Genomic DNA, 17,589 nt, shown 5'->3' on the forward strand with positions numbered 1-17,589 from the left:
AGTGCAATTCCTCTGGGGGGGAGATGCGAATTCAGGTCCATCAGGATTAGCTGCGTTTTCAGCACAGGACAAATTTAGAAGCCTTTATCTCAGGGCAACAGAGGGGGAAAAGAGAAGATCATGAGGAAGAAAAAAAAAACTTGCTGCTTTTAGAAGCAAATGAAGGTTTCACAACAGGAGCTCAGGGAAAGCCCCAAGGAACCAAAGACCAAAACTTCATGCCCGGATCAGCTGCTTTGAGCACAGACACGAGCGGTGCCTCAGCTGAGGGGCACCGTGGGTGTGCCACGCCAGTGCCACCGGCCTCACCGGGCATGGCTGGGCAAGGAAAACCCTCTGGGAGTGCAAAAAACCCCATGGCACTGAACAAACAGGCGTCTGGCCTGGTTTCTGCTGCTCGGGAGGACTGGGAACAGCAGGACGGAGACTCTGGAAGTCTCCATCCCACCCCATGGCACCACCAGGGTGCTGACAGTGCCCAGCCCCTGCTCAGGGCTGAATGTCCCAACTCAGCCGAGGGTGGGGAACCCAAAATGTTCCAGGGGTGTCCCCCCTGCCCATTCTGAACCCTGGGAACGGTGACATAACATCCCCAAATGCTCCCTGGATGGAGCTGGGATGGATGAAGCCCTCCCCATCCTCCAGCCCTGGGATGTGACAGCTCTGTCCCTGTGCTGGGCACAAACAGGGACCCTCAGCCCCCCGGGGATGGTGACAGCTCTGTCCCTGTGCTGGGCACAGAGAGGGACCCTCAGCACCCCGGGGATGGTGACACAACCTCTTCAAATGCTCCCTGGATGGAGCTGAGATGGATGAAACCCTCCCCATCCTCCAGCCCTGGGATGTGACAGCTCTGTCCCTGTGCTGGGCACAAACAGGGACCCCCAGAAAGTCACCAAGGTTTGTCCCCACACAAGCAGCAGCATGGGCAGGTGGCTTCAAGGAGATGAAAATGCATTTTTCTTGAGGCTCAGCTGCTCTCAGTGTGGCTGTGCCCACCCTGAGCCATCACCCTGCCCACCTTGTGTGTTCCCACTCTGCACAGGGTCCCTCAGATGCTCCCAGCCTGCGGGGACACTCCGTGCATGGCCTCAGAGCCCGTGAGGAGCTGCCAACAGCCTGCAGCGCTCAGGTGAGGGGGACCCCTGGCCACGGGGTTGCTCCTGGTGGCCACCTCGCCGTGCCAGCGCTGGCCCAGGCTCCGAGGAAACAGAGGAGTTAAAAATAAGAACATTTCCTTCCTTACCCCCTACTTTAAGCCGTGTGATAAATAAAAACTGGGAGATTCTGCCTCCCAGAGAGGAAGCGGCTGCGAGGAGGCCGCCAGTGAGTCAGGCCAGCAGAAATCATCCCTGTTCCTGAGGCACAGCCTCCATCCCATCCCATCCCATCCCATCCCATCCCATCCCATCCCATCCCATCCCATCCCGTCCCATCCCATCCCATCCCTGGCAGGGCCGGGAGCCACATTCCTTTCCCATGCTGAAATTGCTCCTTTGAAGGCAGCAGCTGAAGCTGCAGGGTCCCCTCCCTGCCCCAGGCCCCCGCCCTGCCCGCGGGATGCTCCCTTGGCAAAGCTCCCCTCACCTGCCCACCCTTCCCGTTCCCTGCAGAGGGCTGGGGTTGCATTCCCAGAACGGATCACCCGGGGTTGTATCCTCCCCTCAAAGCTCCACTTGGAGCTCGAGTTTGTCCGGATGTCTTGGGAGCAAGTCCATGGCAGACGGAGGGGATGGAGTAGGTGTGGGGGCTGGGGAGGGCAGGCGGGTGGTGGTGCCCACACAGCATCCCAGCGCCCTGCCAGGGCCTCCTCCGGCTTCTGCTCTCCTCGGGAATCCCGAATCAAGGCCGGCAGCTCAAGGGTGAAACCACTTGGAAGAAGAAGAAGGAGAAAAATAACTGTGGCTGCCTTTGTTGGAGGAGGAGGGAGGGAGACACTCGGTCCCTTGTGCTGAGCAGAGCAGGGAGAGAGAGGGCTCTGCTGAGGGTCAGGCAGAGGAGGGGGGTTCTTGGGCCAGGAGTGGAGTTTGTCCCTCACCCTGCTGGCTCTGGGTGCTGCCTGACCCCGCTGCTGCCCCCAGACCCAGCACAAAGCCTGTGTGGAGCCTTTCACGCTGCTACCCCATCCTCCCACCCCAGAGAGCGGCAGCCTGGGGGCAGGACCAACCCCAGGCCAAAGAAAGGGTTGTTTCAATCCCATTTCTCCTCCTGAGTGAGGATTTCACAGCCCACAGCAGCTACCCCTGAACAAAACCCCTCCTTTGGTGCAGAAGATCCGCGGGGATGAGGGTGAGACCCCAAATCTGCTCCGAGCCGCAAACCCAAACCTCCCCCTGCAGCAGCTGCTTGAAAGGCGCCCCAAGGTCTGTGGGGGAAGAGCTGAGCCCCCTCGGGTGACTTCATTAACGGTGGAGACGGGAGCAGCTCCCTCCTGCCTGTCCCATCTGTGCCCCAGCCGGCTCCGGCGGCGGCTGTGCCAGGGCTCCCGCGGGAGCAGCCGCGCTCCCCCGAAATAGCTCTCAGACTGGATGACTTTGGCCCACATCCTCAAAGGTGGTGAGGCTCCGGGTTACCTCGGAGCACCTGAGCCCCCCCCTCCCCACACCCACAGGGGTGGCAGGAGGAGGCCTGGGAAGGGGACGATGCTCGGGCCGACCTCGTGATGCCCCCGTGGGTCTGGGAGAAGGAAAACCAGAGGAGCAGCTGGAGGAAAAGAGGGCAAATTCCTCAAATCCCACACTTGCTCCTTGTCCACGCATCCAAACCCATCCTGCTCCAAGCAGCAGCTGAGAAAACCCTGAAAAAGGGAAGAAACACCCCCTCCCCCTGCTCCCTTTCTCCCACCCTCCCTCCCGGGAAGGGTTAAACGACGCTGGCGTGGAAGACACTTTGTACTTGGATTTAAAAATACAGCCAAAGCCCCGGTGGCCCAGCGCCATGCAAGGCACAGGTATATTTCCACACTCGAGCCAATAACCTTCCCCGAGGGAAATTTAGGCTTTTTATGATTAAAAGGGGAAAAAATAATAGTGGGGAATTAAATATAGTACAGAGCGCGAGAACAATTAGCAGTTGCCGTTAGCGACACCGGGCCAAGTTTGGGACAAACGCCGCGGTTGTGTGGGAGCTGCGGGGTTGGGGACAGCCAGCGGGTGACATAGGGCTCGGCTGGGGCAGGGAGGGATGCCCGGCCTTGGCAGGTGGCCCTCAGGAGCCCAGACCCTGCTCGCCCCAGACCCCTGGGAGGAACCTGCAGGGCCCAGCCACACCTCACGGGCAGGGGTTTCTTCTGCCTTGGTTTTATCAAAAGCAAATGGAAGTGTTTGCACAGGCTTGTAACTTCCCTAATAAGCAAACACGGGTTAATTGGGGGGTGGAGCAGGGGCTGGGGCTGCCAGCTGTACCCTCAGCCCGGGCTGGGTGGCAGAATGGGTGAGGGAAGAGCCTCGTTCCTAATTTCCCGTCCCTTCCATGGGTGAGGGAAGAGCCCCGTTCCTCATTTCCCATCCCTTCCATGGGTGAGGGAAGAGCCCCGTTCCTCATTTCCCATCCCTTCCATGGGTGAGGGAAGAGCCCCGTTCCTCATTTCCCATCCCTTCCATGGGTGAGGGAAGAGCCCCATTCCTCATTTCCCATCCTTTCCGTGAGCTGCCCAAGAGGTTCTGCGCTGCCCAAGAGGTTCTGCACTGCCCAGCCCCCGTGCCTTGCCGGCCACCCCCTGCCCTGCACCTCAGGTGTCACCTGTGTGCAGCCACCTTCAAAATCCTCCACAGCTGTGCCCCAAATCGGCTGCTTTTTGCCCATTATAGTTGTGCCCATGTGGGAGCATCAACAACGGCCTCACTGGCTCAACCCCACACAATTTCTATCCCTGGAAAAACCTCATTTATTCACCCAAGTGCTTCTCCCTCCTGCACATCAGGGCAGAACCCAGACCAGACAGGTCCCCATCAGTGCTGGACAGGCCTTGGAGCAGCCTGGATGAGTGGAAGGTGTCCCTGCCGATGGGACAGGGGAAATGGGATGAGCTTTAAGGTCCCTCCCAACCCAAACCAGTCTGGGGTTCTGTGACCAAAGGGCAGATTTTCCAAGCATCCAGCAGCTCCAGAGTGGCCTTGAGCAGCGCTGGAATCTCATCCCACAGCGTGCCCGGCCCCTGAAGGAACCCAAAGGGCTCCACCACCACCCCAGCTCCAGCAGCCAGGCCTGGCCTCTCCTCCCAGCAGCTCCTCGGTGATGGATTTCCAGGCCAAGCCGCATTTCCTCTGCTCTCAAGCGGCCACGCCGGCCCTCTCATGTGGCCTGTGGTCAGCACACAGCCGTGAATGAAGGCACATCTTATCAGAGCGGGCAGGAAACGCGCTCCAGCTCCATCCCGGGCACCGAGCCCACGCTGCCCTGCCAGCACCAGGGCGGGCTCAGCTCCATCCCAGCCCAAGCTGGGCTTTGGGGATGCTATGCCAGGCTGATTTTAAGCAGGAGCACAACACTGCAGCTCCTCTTGGGGGTGGTCTGGTCTGAAAGGGCTCACAGGAATGTCACGGAGAGAAGGGACAGAGCACAGAGGAGCCAGGTCCCACTGCAGCCCCATCCTGGCTCCATTTCTCCCAGTAAAATCCCACATAAAATGGCTGAGCTGCGGTTTCTCCCCTCCTCCCCGGCGTTTTGAGGCAAGTTAGTGCCAATCAGCCTAATTACAGCCCTCGCTGAGCAAACCACACGCCTTCCTTCCTGCTGAGTGACAGGCTGGCAACAGAGTGGCCCAGCGCCTGCTGGCTCCCTGGCAGGGCCAGGCCACCGCCTCTGTCACACTGGGCATGTCCCCGAGGGATGGGGGGACAGGCAGAGGCTGCTCCCCTCGGCGCAGGGTGCGCACACCCTGCCTGGGCTCCTCCAGTGGGAGGAAAGGGGCTGCCAGGCTGGAGCACGGCTGTAACTGCTTGGATGTCACCGGAGATGCTCAGGGCAAAGCTGGAAGGGGCCCCGTGCCCGGCTGTACCCCCATCCTATCCCAGCCCAGCCAGGAGTGCCCTGGGCACCCTGCACATCCATAGGATCATGGAATGGTTTGGGTTAGGAGGATCTTAAAGATCATCCAGTGCCACCCCCTGCCACGGGCAGGGACACCTCCCGCTATCCCAGGTTGTTCCAAGCCACTCCAACCCGACCTTGGACACTGCCAAGAATCCAGGGGCAGCCACAGCTTCTCCGGGCACCCTGTGCCAGGGCCTCCCCACCCTCAGAGGCAGCAATTCCTTCCACATGATTCCTTCTGTGTATATATTCCATCACCTCAAACTGGGCACTGGGTGTGGGGTAACAAAGCCTCAGCAGACACGTTTCCACCCTCGGGGGGGTGGCTGCCCCTCCCAGGTGAGGGGAATCCTCAGTCCCAAGCTCAGGTGAGGGGAATCCTCGGTCCCAAGCCCAGGTGAGGGGAATCCTCGGTCCCAAGCTCACCCCATCGTGCTGGCGGGTGAGGAGAGGCTGGCTGCAAACCCCAGCAGCGGTGGATAAACCCTCCCAGCGTGTCCAAACCCCGCTGGGGAGGAAACAACCCCAGCAGCCCGGGGAGGATGGGCAGGATCCAGCTTTGGGATCTGATTTCAAGGCACCGGCCCCATCCCGTCCCCAGCAGAGCTCCTGCGGGGTGCGATGGGGGGAGCGCAGGAGAAGCTGCCCCGCTCCAGCCCCGCTCTGGGGCACGCTTCGTGCGGAAGCAGCGCTGGAGCAGCCGGACATCACCTCCTCGGGATGAGTCACGCTGTGCCAGGGCGGTTCTTCGGCAGCTTCCAGCAACGCGGAGAGAGGCGCGGAACAAAGCCCCAGATCCCTGTTTGTTGGAGAGGGAAGAGTTAGTCATGTCGGTCTGAGTCACCCGGCCGGGACAAGGGACATAGGGACAGCGCAGGGTGGGAGCGACTCTTTATCGACTTCGCATGGAAATCAGTCGGGAGCTCGTGGCGGTGCCATGAACCCGGGCAGGCACGGGCAGAGGGGGAAGAGCCAGAGCTGGGGAGAATTTACAGCTGGGAAAGAAAACAAGGGAGCCGCACAAGAGTTTTATTTTGCGGGGTTTAAGAATGCTAGGTGACGTTATAGTGTGTCTTATATCCCAGCAGCAGACCCCGGAGCTGTTTGCTCTGCTGAGCAGGGGTGGCTGTCTGGATGCAGCAGCTGGGGGTGCCCCATCCCTGGAAGTTTTCCAGGACAGAGCTTAAACACTCCCCAGTTCCAGCCCCTGCCACGGGCAGGACACCTTCCACTAGTCCAGCTTGCTCCAAGCTCTGTCCATCCTCCCCTGGAACACTTCCAGGGATGAAATAGGTGCATCTGGAGTCTAAAAAGAGATTAAAATCATTCCCAAATGTAAAGCAGGAATGATCCCTGCCTGGAAAAGCAGCCCCAGCTCCCACTGCAACTGTGGCAGAACCGCTCAGCCCATGACAGGAGAATTTCCTACCCACGGCTCCTCGGCCGCCTGCGCCAGAGCTTGAATCATTTCTCTCTTCGAGGCAGAAAGTCAGAGGATTTCCTTGAAAATAGAGCCTTTGTTTGGCAAATATTTCTCCCGTCTGGTCCAGAGCTGTGAGTGCCCTTTGTTGGTTTGATGACAGTGCCTTCCTCAGCCAGGGCAGTGCCAGTGGCACAGAGGGGACCCCGTGACCCCAGGGCAGTGCCAGTGGCACAGAGGAGACCCTGTGGCCTGTCTGAGCTGCCAGGGCAGGGAGGAGCTGCTGCCTGTGTCAGAGCCCAGGTTTGGCGTGTCAGAAATACCAGGCTACATCCTTAGCGGTTTCGAATTTGGGGCACAGATCGTGGAGCTGTTCCGTGCTTTTAGAGCACCTGAAATAAAAACAGGATCTGAAGCTGGAGGCGACCGCCTGGAGCCTCCCGGCCCCGTCATCCTACAAATGGGTCATAATAAAAAATAAATTAGTGTGAGTCCGCAGAAGGCAGCAGAGCTCTATCGCTTCCACGGGCTGAGGATCCCCATGAATATTTCATTTAAAATCTTCCCTTCTGCTGGCTCGGATCACTGGAATATCCGAGTGGCTCACATTTGTAATGCAACTTTGCAGCAGCTTCATGAGCCCAGCGAATCTCAGCCTGGACATCATTCCAGGCATTTCTTTCCCTCCATGTTGGTGCAGCATCCTGCACGGAGGAGGCCACGAGCAGTGCTCTGTGAGGTGCAGAATGAGCAGGACAAGCCCGTGTGGCTCAGGGCAAGGCTGCAGCGAAGAGCAGGGTGATGGAAATGGGATGGAGCCGTCGCACCAGCCCATCCACCTCCGCAGCTGGAAGAGCGCTCCAGCGCTGGATCCTCGTTTTCCATCGGCGCGGGGGAAGCCAGCGAGGCTGGCGGAGGCTTTGCACCCCTCAGCTCCCCCTGCTTTGGCACCACGGTGCTGTTTGTAAACCCTAAACCACCGCCAGCAGGATGTGGCAGCGTCACGTGAAGGGTGACAAGTGACCTCAGAGGGCACAGCAGCTCTCCGAGCACGGCCCGGCCGAGGCGTCTCCGCTTCCCACGGGGACAAAGAGCACGGTGACACTGTGGGAAGGCCCGGCTGGCTGCCCCTGCCAGGCTCCTCTCTGCAGATAACACCAGCTGCTTCCCTCAGAGGTGCCCAGAACCCCGAAAGGAGCTGCCCTCGGTGACTCAGCCGGGTCAAACCCTTCCTCCCGACACCTCCGTGGTGTTTGACACTTGCCCTGGCAGAGGCTCGCTGCTAATAATAACACCCCGCATTTTCTACAGCCCTTGGCTTCGGGAAATCTCGGGCGGGTTTGCACAGCGCTGGAGTCTATTTGGAGCTCAAGGCTTCTAAGGATGTGTCAAGGACGGAGAGTTTTGGTACCCGGGAAGGCATCATGGGAAGGGGCTGTTGCCAGGGCAGCTCTGCTAAACCACACCGGCAGGAAAATAACGATGGCTGCGTGAATTTGTCACAGTCAGGGTCCGGATGAAACACCCTGGGGGTGATCAGGGATGATCACAGCCCTGGTTTCAGGCTGGCCGGAGCAGTTTGGGTGCTACATCCCCGTTTTGTGACGTTCCCCAGGGATGGGCAGGAGCACGAGGCGGCTGGGAGAGCATCCCGCGCTGTGCCAGCAGCTCAGGGAACATCAAACTCTGTCCCCGCACCCGGAGCAGGTGTCCAACCCCCGGGCAGGTGCGGGGAGGGACCCAGCGAGGCGCCGGGACCGCTCCAGAGCAGCCCTGGGGCGCTCAGGGGGAAGCCCGGGGAGCGCTGGAGCGTTGAGCGCAGGCTTTGTCCCGGCAGGTCGGCTGGGTGTGCGCTTCCTGGCATACAATTCCCAGATTAGCAGGAGCCGCGCTGCCAGCAGCTCCTCCGGCCCGTGACCGCGGCGCTGGGAATGCTGTGAGGTCACCGCTTCCAGCGCCCGGCGCTGCCCGGCCGGGGCAGGGCACGGCTGGGGTGAGGATGCGCGGACGGGACGCTCCTTCTGCACCCCAAGGAAAGGGAAGGGGTGTCCCATAAAGGTTTGGACTGGGAGGGACCCTAAAAACCAGCTTGTTCCACCCCCTGCCATGCGCAGGGACACCTTCCACCATACGTGGTTGCTTCAAGCCCTGTCCAACCTGGCCTTGGACACTGCCAGGGATGGGGCAGCCACAGCTTCTCCAGCCCATGGAACCAACCCCTCTCTCAACCCTCTGTAAGGTTTTAACCCCAGGGGATGGAGTGGGACCATCACGTTGGTCCCACTGATCCTTTTGCAGTGTGGGGGGACAGAGGCAGAGGCCTCTTCTTACCATGAAATGGATGAATAAAGCCCTTAAAAGCCACAGAGAATAAATAATAAAAAAGCTGGAGGGAGGAAGGATTGGGAGAGGAGGAAAAATAATTCAACACGGAGCTGTTTAATGAGGAAAAGGGAATAATCAAGAGGGAGAAGTGAGAATGTTTTAGTCACACTAAATGCTTCATCTAAAAAAAAAAAAAAAAAATTAATAAAAAATTCCAACCAAAGCCAGGCCGTAGCAGTCGAGGCAGGGCGAGACTCAAGGGACTTTCCCCAGGAATGGGGAAGGGGAAAGCAAAAAAGAAAATGTGGTATTTTTATTAAGCCGAGGGAATAGAAGAGGCAAGAGCTGGAGCTGAGGAGCTCCTCGGGCCGAGCCGAAGTCCGGCCGGTCCCGGGATGGGGAGCGAGGCAGCAGCAGCGATCCCGGCTCCAGGGGGGCTGCCGGGGAGCCCGGAACGTCGGGAGCCGCTCCCAGCCTCTCCTAGGGGCTGGATCTAGAGCGGGAGGGAGGGAAGGATGCGCCTCAGGAGGCGAAGGGGCTGGCACCGAGTGGCACTGTCCCCCCAGCCCTGCTGCCCACTGCGCTGCTCCGTGCCCCAAACCGGACCTGCAGCAGGCACGGGGCACCTCGGGCACCGCAGGGATGCCCAGCTGCTCGCACCCCGCCGGCCTCCAGCCCCTTTCGCTGCCTGGGACAAGCTGGACACCAGCAATTCCCAGCGGCTGCGGCTCCGGGAGCCGCGCCAGGCGTGTCCCTGCTTTTATCTGCCCGCGCTGTGAACCGGGATCTGTTCACCACAGACACCCGCGGGGCTGAAAGGAGCCTCTGTGCGGCTCTGGGCCGGAGGCACCACACGGAGAAGCATCCCCGGAACTCCGGGTGCTTTCCAGAGCGCACCGAGCCTGCCCTGCCCGCGCACCGCCCAGCCAGGAGGCTGCGGAGCCGGGCGCGGAGGGAGAATAACTCGGTGAAGCGCCCGCAGAGCCCGGGATCCGCTTCCCGGTGTTATCGGGGAGCTTCCCAGCCCCGGATGCAGCGACTGCAGACGCGAGAACGCGTCTGGTGTTTGCAGGAGGGAGAAGCCGGGAGCTGAGGTGCCCCCCGGCACAAGTCGGGCACTGAGCCCCCTCCCCACCTCCAGACGGGCTCATCCTGCGCACGGAGCGGAGGAAGTCGCTCTTTCGTCTCTCCCGGGCTGTCCCTGCGTGCGGGAGGAGCGTGCTGCTGGCTGAGGGCAGCCAGGCTCGGGAACTCCCCAGGGCCATGGAGCGTTTCCACAGCCAGGGCGCTGATCCTGCCCAAAGGCCCCGGAAGCCTGAAATTCAGAGGCGTTTCCAAGTCTGGCACTGACCCACGAGGTGCTTTGGAGGGGAGGATCTGCTGTGCAACCCCTCACGGGAAAGGGGAAACTGAGGCGGGGAGTGCTGAACCAACACAGAGGGGGCTCCAAATTGGGCTCATTTCATGAAAAACCTCGACTGAAACGTGCTGGGTTTGTCTGCAGGAGGCCCCAGCTTTTCTAAGAGGGATTTATGGAGCAGACAGTGCAATTTTGGGCACATTGGCCCAGGTGGTGCCACGATGAGTTGGTGGAAGAGGCAGAAATGCAGCTGTGACCAGGACACACCGTGGTGACAACACAGTGCCCAGAGAGATGTCCCAGGTCACAGCTCCAGTGGCGTTTTTCCCTTCCACATTCACCTCAGCCCTCTCCAGAGGCTCCACCTGCTCCCAGCTGTGCCCAGCTTCTCCCAAAGCAGCCAAAATCTTCTTCTGCTCCATCCACCCTCAGGAAACCTCGTGGGGAGAGAGAGACACATCAGGTACAGGCACGGTGAGGAAAAGCCCATTGGAATGGCGTTCCCAGCGTGTCCTCCCAGCAGGAATCCACCCAGACACCGAGATGCTGCTTGACCACATCACCACAGACCTGCAGGACCCTCCAAGCTTGTCCCAAGCTTCCTTCCTCTGCACTCACCGTGTTGGATCCCAAGGATCTGGGAGCTTTCCCAAGCTCCTGGCAGGAGCTCTGAGCCTCAGGACTCACCCCCAGCACAGGATGGGTTGGATTTCCCACCTGAGTGGATTTTTCAGGCTCCCCCAGCCTCCCCTGCCTGCCCGTGTTTATAGACCAGATTAGCAAAGGTGTATTTGTCAGGAATTTTGTCCTAAACAGCCTGGCAGCTCTTCCAGCACCTGGAAAACACGAGCTGGCTGTGCTGGCTGCTCTGGGCTCACAGACACAGCGTGATTAACGCTCCAGGAGCTGCTACAGGAACCAGGCCTGGATCTGCTGGGCTTTTAATCAATTTGATAAATCTGCTGCGTGTGAGGAGCGCTTTGCCCAAAACCTCGTGTTCTGTGTCCCTGCAGAGCCCAGAGCCAGCACAGGGCGACAAGCCCGGCGTGGGGACACGGCTGGGACCACGGCAAAGGTGCCCTGTGCCCCTCGGGACTCCCGGAGGGAACCGGGAGGAAACTCTGTGACAAACCTGACAAACAACACGGGTTCGCTGGGTGGGTTTTTTACGATTCTGGGATTTGCTGAGGGTGCAGGAGGTGAATCCATCTCCCCCCCAAAAAACCTGGAAAACCCCTTCGGTCCGTGCAGAGCCGGTCCCTCGCTGTCCCATCGTCCTGTCCCCGCTGTCCCCTGGTCCCCGCAGCCCGGAGCCGGGAGCCAGCGGTGTCTGCGTCTCCCAGCCAGGTTAGCCCGGGTCAGCTCGGCTCGGTGGGAAGTCGGACAGTGCCACCTGGTGCTCCGAGGAGATTTGGAACCACGGAATCCTCGGAAGGGTTGGGTTGGAATGGACCTTAAAGCCCATCCAGTGCCACCCCTGCCATGGGCAGGGACACCTTCCACCGTCCCAGACTGCTCCAAGCCCCATCCAGCCTGGCCTTGGACACTTCCAGGGATCCAGGGACAGCCACAGCTTCTCTGGGCACCCTGTGCCAGGGCCTCCCCATCCTCCCAGGGAAGGATTTCTACTAAAATCCTGTCTAACCCTGCCCCTGGCAGTTTATTTCTCTCCCCAGCACTCCTGGCTCACCTCCTGACCAGCACCACATCCCAGGGGTTTGCAGGGCCGTCAGCAGCCCCGCTCAGAAGCGACTCCTCTTCCCTTCCCATCACACTTCCCAGGGCAGGAGCCTGCAGTGGAAAAACAAACCGGGAAGAGATGATGTCAGTGCTGACAAAGTGTCTCTGTACAGCAGCTCGGTTCTGATGCAACCGATACCGGCAGCTGAGCTGGGAAAAAAACCTTTCTCTCTGCCCCCAGCCCTGCTGTGTCACTTTATCACCCAGAGCTCCATGGCACGGAGCAGACGTCCCCCGTCACAGATGGCAAACTGAGGCAGGCAGTTCCAAAAGCCAAGGGTTGCCCAGTGCTGACCAGCAGCATCTCAAGATTATTCCCTCCTCAACTGGGAAGTCCCCTGGAGGGATGGAAGAGCATCCAGGACACCCCTGGGAGGCCACAGCCTCTGACAGAGCAGTGCCTTGGCAGTGCCAGGGTCAGTTCTGCTCATTTTTCTCCATCCCTACACTTTTTCCAAGGCCTGAGGGCACTGGGACCCTTCTCAGCAGCTCCTCTGCTCTTCACATCCTCTCACCAGCCTTATCCAAAGCCCTTCACTGCCGGCTCCCGCTCCAGAGCCAGTTGCCCTGGGACATCTCTGCTTCTGGGGGCCCTGCACCTTCACCTGCTGATCAAATCAAGCCCAAAAAATCCCAGTGACTGCCCCGAGCTGTCACCTCCCTTCCCTCATGAGGGAATTAGACATTCCCCCAGGAGTGGCTGAGAGAGGATCCCATGCCAGCTCCAGATATTTCAAAGCCAGGGGACCCATTCCAGGCATGCTGGGCACTGAGTCTGGAGGGCAGCTGGCTGGGTGCTTCACCCTCCCACACCCCCTGGGCAGTTTTCCGTGTCCACCCACTCCTCAGGGCTCCTCCCACCACCCACCAGGCAGCCCTCAAGGGTGAGGGGGGATTTGCCTTCCCTCTGAGCCCTCCCCTCACCTTCCAGGAGCTGCTTCTTCTTCCATTCAGCATCAGAGTTGGCTCGGGGCTGGCAACGCCTTCCCCATCAGCACCCGGAGCTGGTGGGAGCCCATCCCTGCAGGAACAGCACAGCCAGGGGGGTCTGGATGAGGCCACAGCAGCGGAGTGTCCATCCTGACCCTCCAGCAGCGATGGCACAGCTGGACATGGCCCCACCCCCTGCCTGGAGAGGCCACAGGCTGTCAAGGGCCAGAACTGGGGGCTCTGGAAGGTGCCACAGCCCCCAGAGAGCCCCCCGGGCACGTTTGGGGAGGTGGGAACAGCACAGGCAGAGGTGGGAGTGGAGCTGCCAGCTGTGGGTACAGAATGTCCCAACTGGGGCCTTACTGGACGCACTGGGCTCAGGTCAAAGCTTTAAGGAAGTCGGGGGAAAACTGGATTTGATAACACCCAACCGAGCAAACCCCACCTGCCTGGCATCAGCTGAAGCCCAGCAGGCTCCTCCCTGTCCCTGCAGGGCATCGGAGCCGGGGGAGAGGGGGGGACACCCTCCCACGGGGACACTGCAGCCAGCTGGGCTTGTGGCCCCGCGTCACCCCCAGCCCAGCTCTTACATGTGCAGAGCTTTGCCCCTGGAATATCCTGGCGTGGCCGTCCCCTCCTGGCTGTGCCCGCTGGCTGCTGGGCTTGTGGCTGCCAGCACTGGCCCCCAGCACGTCCCTGGGCCCCAGCAGCTCCCGGTGCTGGTGCTGAGCACGAGGCAGCCGCTGATGCTGAGCTCCCCCGGCTTCCCCAGCAGCGACTCCGTCTCTCCCCGCTGACCCTGTCCCAGCACTGCCCTGGGCTGCTGCGGCCCCCAGCTGCCCCCAGCTTCTCCTCTCAGGGCTTCCGTGTCCCCCACAGGCTCCCCAGGAGCCCCTGAGGAGCTGGAGCGGGGAAGGACAGCAGGGAGCCCAAGTGGCCGCGTGGTTCTTTCCCCGGGCATCCTCCCAGTGCTCCCAGTTTGGGGGCTCCCCTGGGCTGCTGCATCCTCTCAACTGCCACCAGCTCCTCCACTCTGGGCTTCTGTGTCCACCATGGGACCCTCAAGAGCCCCCTGAGGAGGTGGAGCAGGGAGAGCTGGCTGGGAGCCCGGGTGGCCATTGGGGTGGCCATTGGGGTGGGCACGGGTGCCAGCGATTGGCTCAAACGGACATGACGGACACAAACTGCCCTGAGCCACAGCCCTGGCACTGGGACAGGGGCTGGGATAGGGCTGGGGGACAGCACAGAGGGGACAGGGCTGGGAGGGGGACACAGGCACAGCTGGGAGCAGGGGGAGAGCCGAGGTGAAGCCCCCCTGAAACCGACAGCGGCTCATCCTTGCTGCATTCCCACCTCTGCCAGGGCCTCTCCCTGAGATTCCCCCCAGCACGGGAGGTGGGAGCAAGGGGAAGGTTCAGGGAAGCTCCTCCAGCAGCCAAAGGCCAAGGGGAGGGAGATAAAACCTCCTCCAGCCCGGCAGCAGCCTCTGCTGCACTTTGGGTTCCTGCCACTCCTGTCACCACTGTGTCACCTGCGAGGGCAAACCAAGGAGCTGCTCCTCCCTCGGCCACTCAGGCACGGCTCCAGGGGTGTTTTCCCAGGGGTGCAGCCTCGGGCAGGGCAGGATTTCCCCACAGCGTCCCTGTGGCTGCGCTGACGCGGGACAAAGCTGCTCCGGCGTCCCCGAGGAGCTGCTGGAGCTCAGCTTTGCTCTGCCCCGGGACTTTCCCGTGGCTGCTGCCGCTGCCGGGGTTTGCTCAGCCTTGGCTCGGGACCCCACGAGCCGCCTGGCTGCAGAATGGGGCTTGGATTTTTTTTACCCTCAAAACCCCTCATCTGAAAGTGCCGCGTCATCCTGGCTGCTCAAACCCGAGATTCTCCCACCTTCCAGCTGCGCCCTCCCGATCCCTTCCCGCTGCAGCGCCGGGAGCAGCGCGCAGCCCCTGCCCACGGGAAGGGTGTTCTCACCTCGGGCTGGCACCACACCAGGGCTGGGGATGCGCAGCTGAGCACAGCTCCCTTTTCCCATCCTCTTTCCCATCCCTTTTCCCATCTCCAGCCTGGATTTAGACACCACCAAGTGCGCTCTAAAATGCCACGAGAATCCCGAATCCGGCGGCTCCATCCCCGCAGCTGCTGTACATTTCCACCAGCAAATAGATTTCCTTTTTACTTTTTTTTTTTTTTTAATTCCAACCAGCCAAAGGAGCTGCTGAAAGGAGGAGCTGGTGAAAGCTGGGAACATTTCACACCGGTGATCACAGAGCCGGGGCGGCAGAGCCAGCTGGGAATTGTTGATTCCACATCCCAAAGGCTCTGCAGCAGCACGGGCTGGCTGCTCGGCGGAGCTGCGCGCAGCATTTACAGCGCTCCTCCAACGATCTCCTGGACCCTTCCTTCCCACCGTCATTCCTCGATGTCCATACTGGCCATTCCCATGCAGAGCTGGTCCTTTCCAACCAGTTTCCCATTATCCCTGGGATCTCTAACCCTCTCCAGCAGCCTTTGGCAGACACGGGGAGTCCCCGCTGCCCACCCACAGCTCAGTCCCCACAAGCTCTGGACTCACAATCGTCCAGCAATCCCACACGACTCATTTTCCACACCTTTTGCAGCAGCAGGAGCCCTGTCAGAGTCGTTATTAGAGGAATTCTGGTTTCCAGCTGGAAATTTCTGCATTGATGCACCACAGAAAGAGCTGCCTGTGGCAGAGGTGGTTCACACCGAGGAATTGCTTGGGAATTGGCTCCTCAGTGCCACTTTCCCAGCTGGTTTTCCGCAGCCGGAGCACAGAGGTGTTGTGCAACACATCCGAGGTGGAAGGGAAGCGGTTTGCAGGAAGGAAGGGTTGAGATGGGATTTGTGATTGCAGAAGTTCTCCCAGGCGATCCTGGGGATGCTCAATCTGAAATCATGGGGAGGAACAGCCACGAGCAGCCCAGACTGGCGTGAGGGGGTGGGCAGAGGCACAGGACTCGTCTTGCAGGAGTCAGATCAGCTTAAACCTAGCCACAGCTTGCCCTGGCTGTGCACAGGGGCAGCCACCACCAGCACGGGTCAGTGGGGTCCCCCAGAGTCGGGGACATCAGGCCCGAACAGCCACATTCACCCCCCAAACTCCCCCCAGGAATTAAAATTGGTGGTGGGACCTCTACCCCCATTCGAGACCTTCTCTGTGGGCACACCTGGGAGGGAGGCAGACCCCTCACTGCCAGCCTGGTGGGCACAGCCCCCATTAGCTGATTCCTCGCCCCATGATGATCGTCCTTCCCTGAAGGCCAGCTCTGGCTGGGGCACCTCTATCCCAGCCCCAGTCCCCTCAGCCGCTGTGGGAATCCTTTTCTTCGCCCCCTGCCAGCTGCTTTCCCCCTGTCAGTGCAGCCCCACCCTCAGCAGGGCGTGCCAAGGCCATGTCCCCAGAAGCCCTCACCTCCGAGGGAGCCGGAACTGCACCCTCTGCAGCCAGGGGCCCGTTCTCCCTGGAAAAGCTCAGCCAAGTAAGCCAAGAATTCCAAAATCCCCGGCTCTGGGGCCCTCAGAGTGCTCCTGCCACTGGGCAGACTGGTGATGTGATCAGCAGCAGCCAGGCGTTTGCCCAGCCCCAAACCTCTGCTTATCTGGCATTTTCCAGCCCCAGCAGCGCCCCTGGCAGCATCCCAAGAGAGAGGAGAGGAAAAGCGGCTGGGGCAGATTGCTGAACCCTCCAGGGCTGAATCTCTCTCGCTGTCTCCTCGAGCTGCTGGATTTCCCCAAATCTCGGTGGATTTTGAATTCCCGAAGGCGCTCGGTGGGAGCTCCCTCTGCCACCGGTGACTTTTTTTTTTTTTGCCGGTGGATCAACACAAATTCCGTCCCAGGGACCAGAAACTCTCAAACCGTGACTTTAACGGGGCTCCCGGCCGGGGAACAGGCAGAGGGCGAATTTAAGGTGCAGCCGCAAGCAAAAGCTCCGAAAAACTCTGGAGAAGCCAGGGAGGAGCCGAAGATCTCCGGAAGAGCCCGGCAAGGAGGGCGCGGGGGTGGCACGAGGTGTGTGCGGTGACAACCCCGCACCCGGCACCCCCAGAGCCGCGCAGCGCCCCGAGACCGGGCGATGCTTCAGCTCCTCCCGAGCCCCCCGAGGAGCCTCCAGAGCCCCCCGGAGAGCCCCAAGAACCCCCCAAAAAGCCCCCGCTGCTCGGCGCTGCCCCGCGCCGGGGTTGGTGCCTCTAGAGGGAGCTGAGTCCTGCGCGGCCCCGCGCTCGTGTCTATCTATGGTCACTGGGGTTGGGTTTCTACTTGATTTTTTTTTCCTCTTCTTCTTTTCCCTCCTCCTCCGCGGCCCCACTCTCTTCCTTTTCCCGCGCCGCGCTCCGGACAGGAGGTAGGAAGGGAGCGGCCGGAGGGATGGAGCGGGTCCCGGCAGGGATGCGGTAGCTCCCGGGATATCCCGACCCGCTGCTCCCCGCCGGGACGCGGTGAGTGGCAGGCGACCCGCGTTTCCCCCTCCCCAGACTCCTCCGGGATGGGTTATCCCTGTTCCCCGGGCGCGGCCGGAGCAGGGATAGGCAGGGATGCACCGGGAGCCGCGGGGTGCGGGGGGCTCGGGGGTGCGGGAGGAGTGACAGGGCCGGGGGTCGCATCCCGGACAAAGTGCGCGGTGCTTCCTCAGCGGCCCCGCTTGGGGCTGCGGGAAACCCCCGGGCCAGGGCTGGAGGTCGCGCTCAGGGCGGGTCGCTGCCCCAAAGACGGAATTTCCCTGCCCCAAAAAGGGATTTCCCCCTCGTTTGCCGGTATTTTC

General features: G+C 60.9%; 1 protein-coding gene and 1 long non-coding RNA gene across 3 annotated transcripts in view; one reads left to right on the forward strand and one right to left on the reverse strand.

The window, feature by feature from the left end:
- Positions 1-17,589, reverse strand: part of LOC125338081 — a 19,525-nt gene continuing 1,936 nt past the window's right edge. Inside the window, exons 2-3 of the long non-coding RNA XR_007208173.1 lie at positions 8,469-8,475; positions 1-12 (exon numbers count right to left, since the gene is read on the reverse strand). This is a non-coding gene — a long non-coding RNA (uncharacterized LOC125338081). The remainder of the gene's footprint in view (positions 13-8,468; positions 8,476-17,589) is intronic.
- BAK1 (BCL2 antagonist/killer 1) overlaps positions 17,106-17,589 on the forward strand; it is a 14,526-nt gene continuing 14,042 nt past the window's right edge. The window contains exon 1 of one of the 2 annotated variants that reach the window (XM_048328422.1): positions 17,106-17,266. The gene's annotated coding sequence lies outside the window, so the exon portion shown is untranslated. The remainder of the gene's footprint in view (positions 17,267-17,589) is intronic. The other variant, XM_048328423.1, reaches the window with a different exon arrangement.

The sequence above is a fragment of the Corvus hawaiiensis genome, chromosome 24 (genome assembly GCF_020740725.1).
Source record: "Corvus hawaiiensis isolate bCorHaw1 chromosome 24, bCorHaw1.pri.cur, whole genome shotgun sequence".
In the NCBI taxonomy this organism is placed as follows: domain Eukaryota; kingdom Metazoa; phylum Chordata; class Aves; order Passeriformes; family Corvidae; genus Corvus; species Corvus hawaiiensis.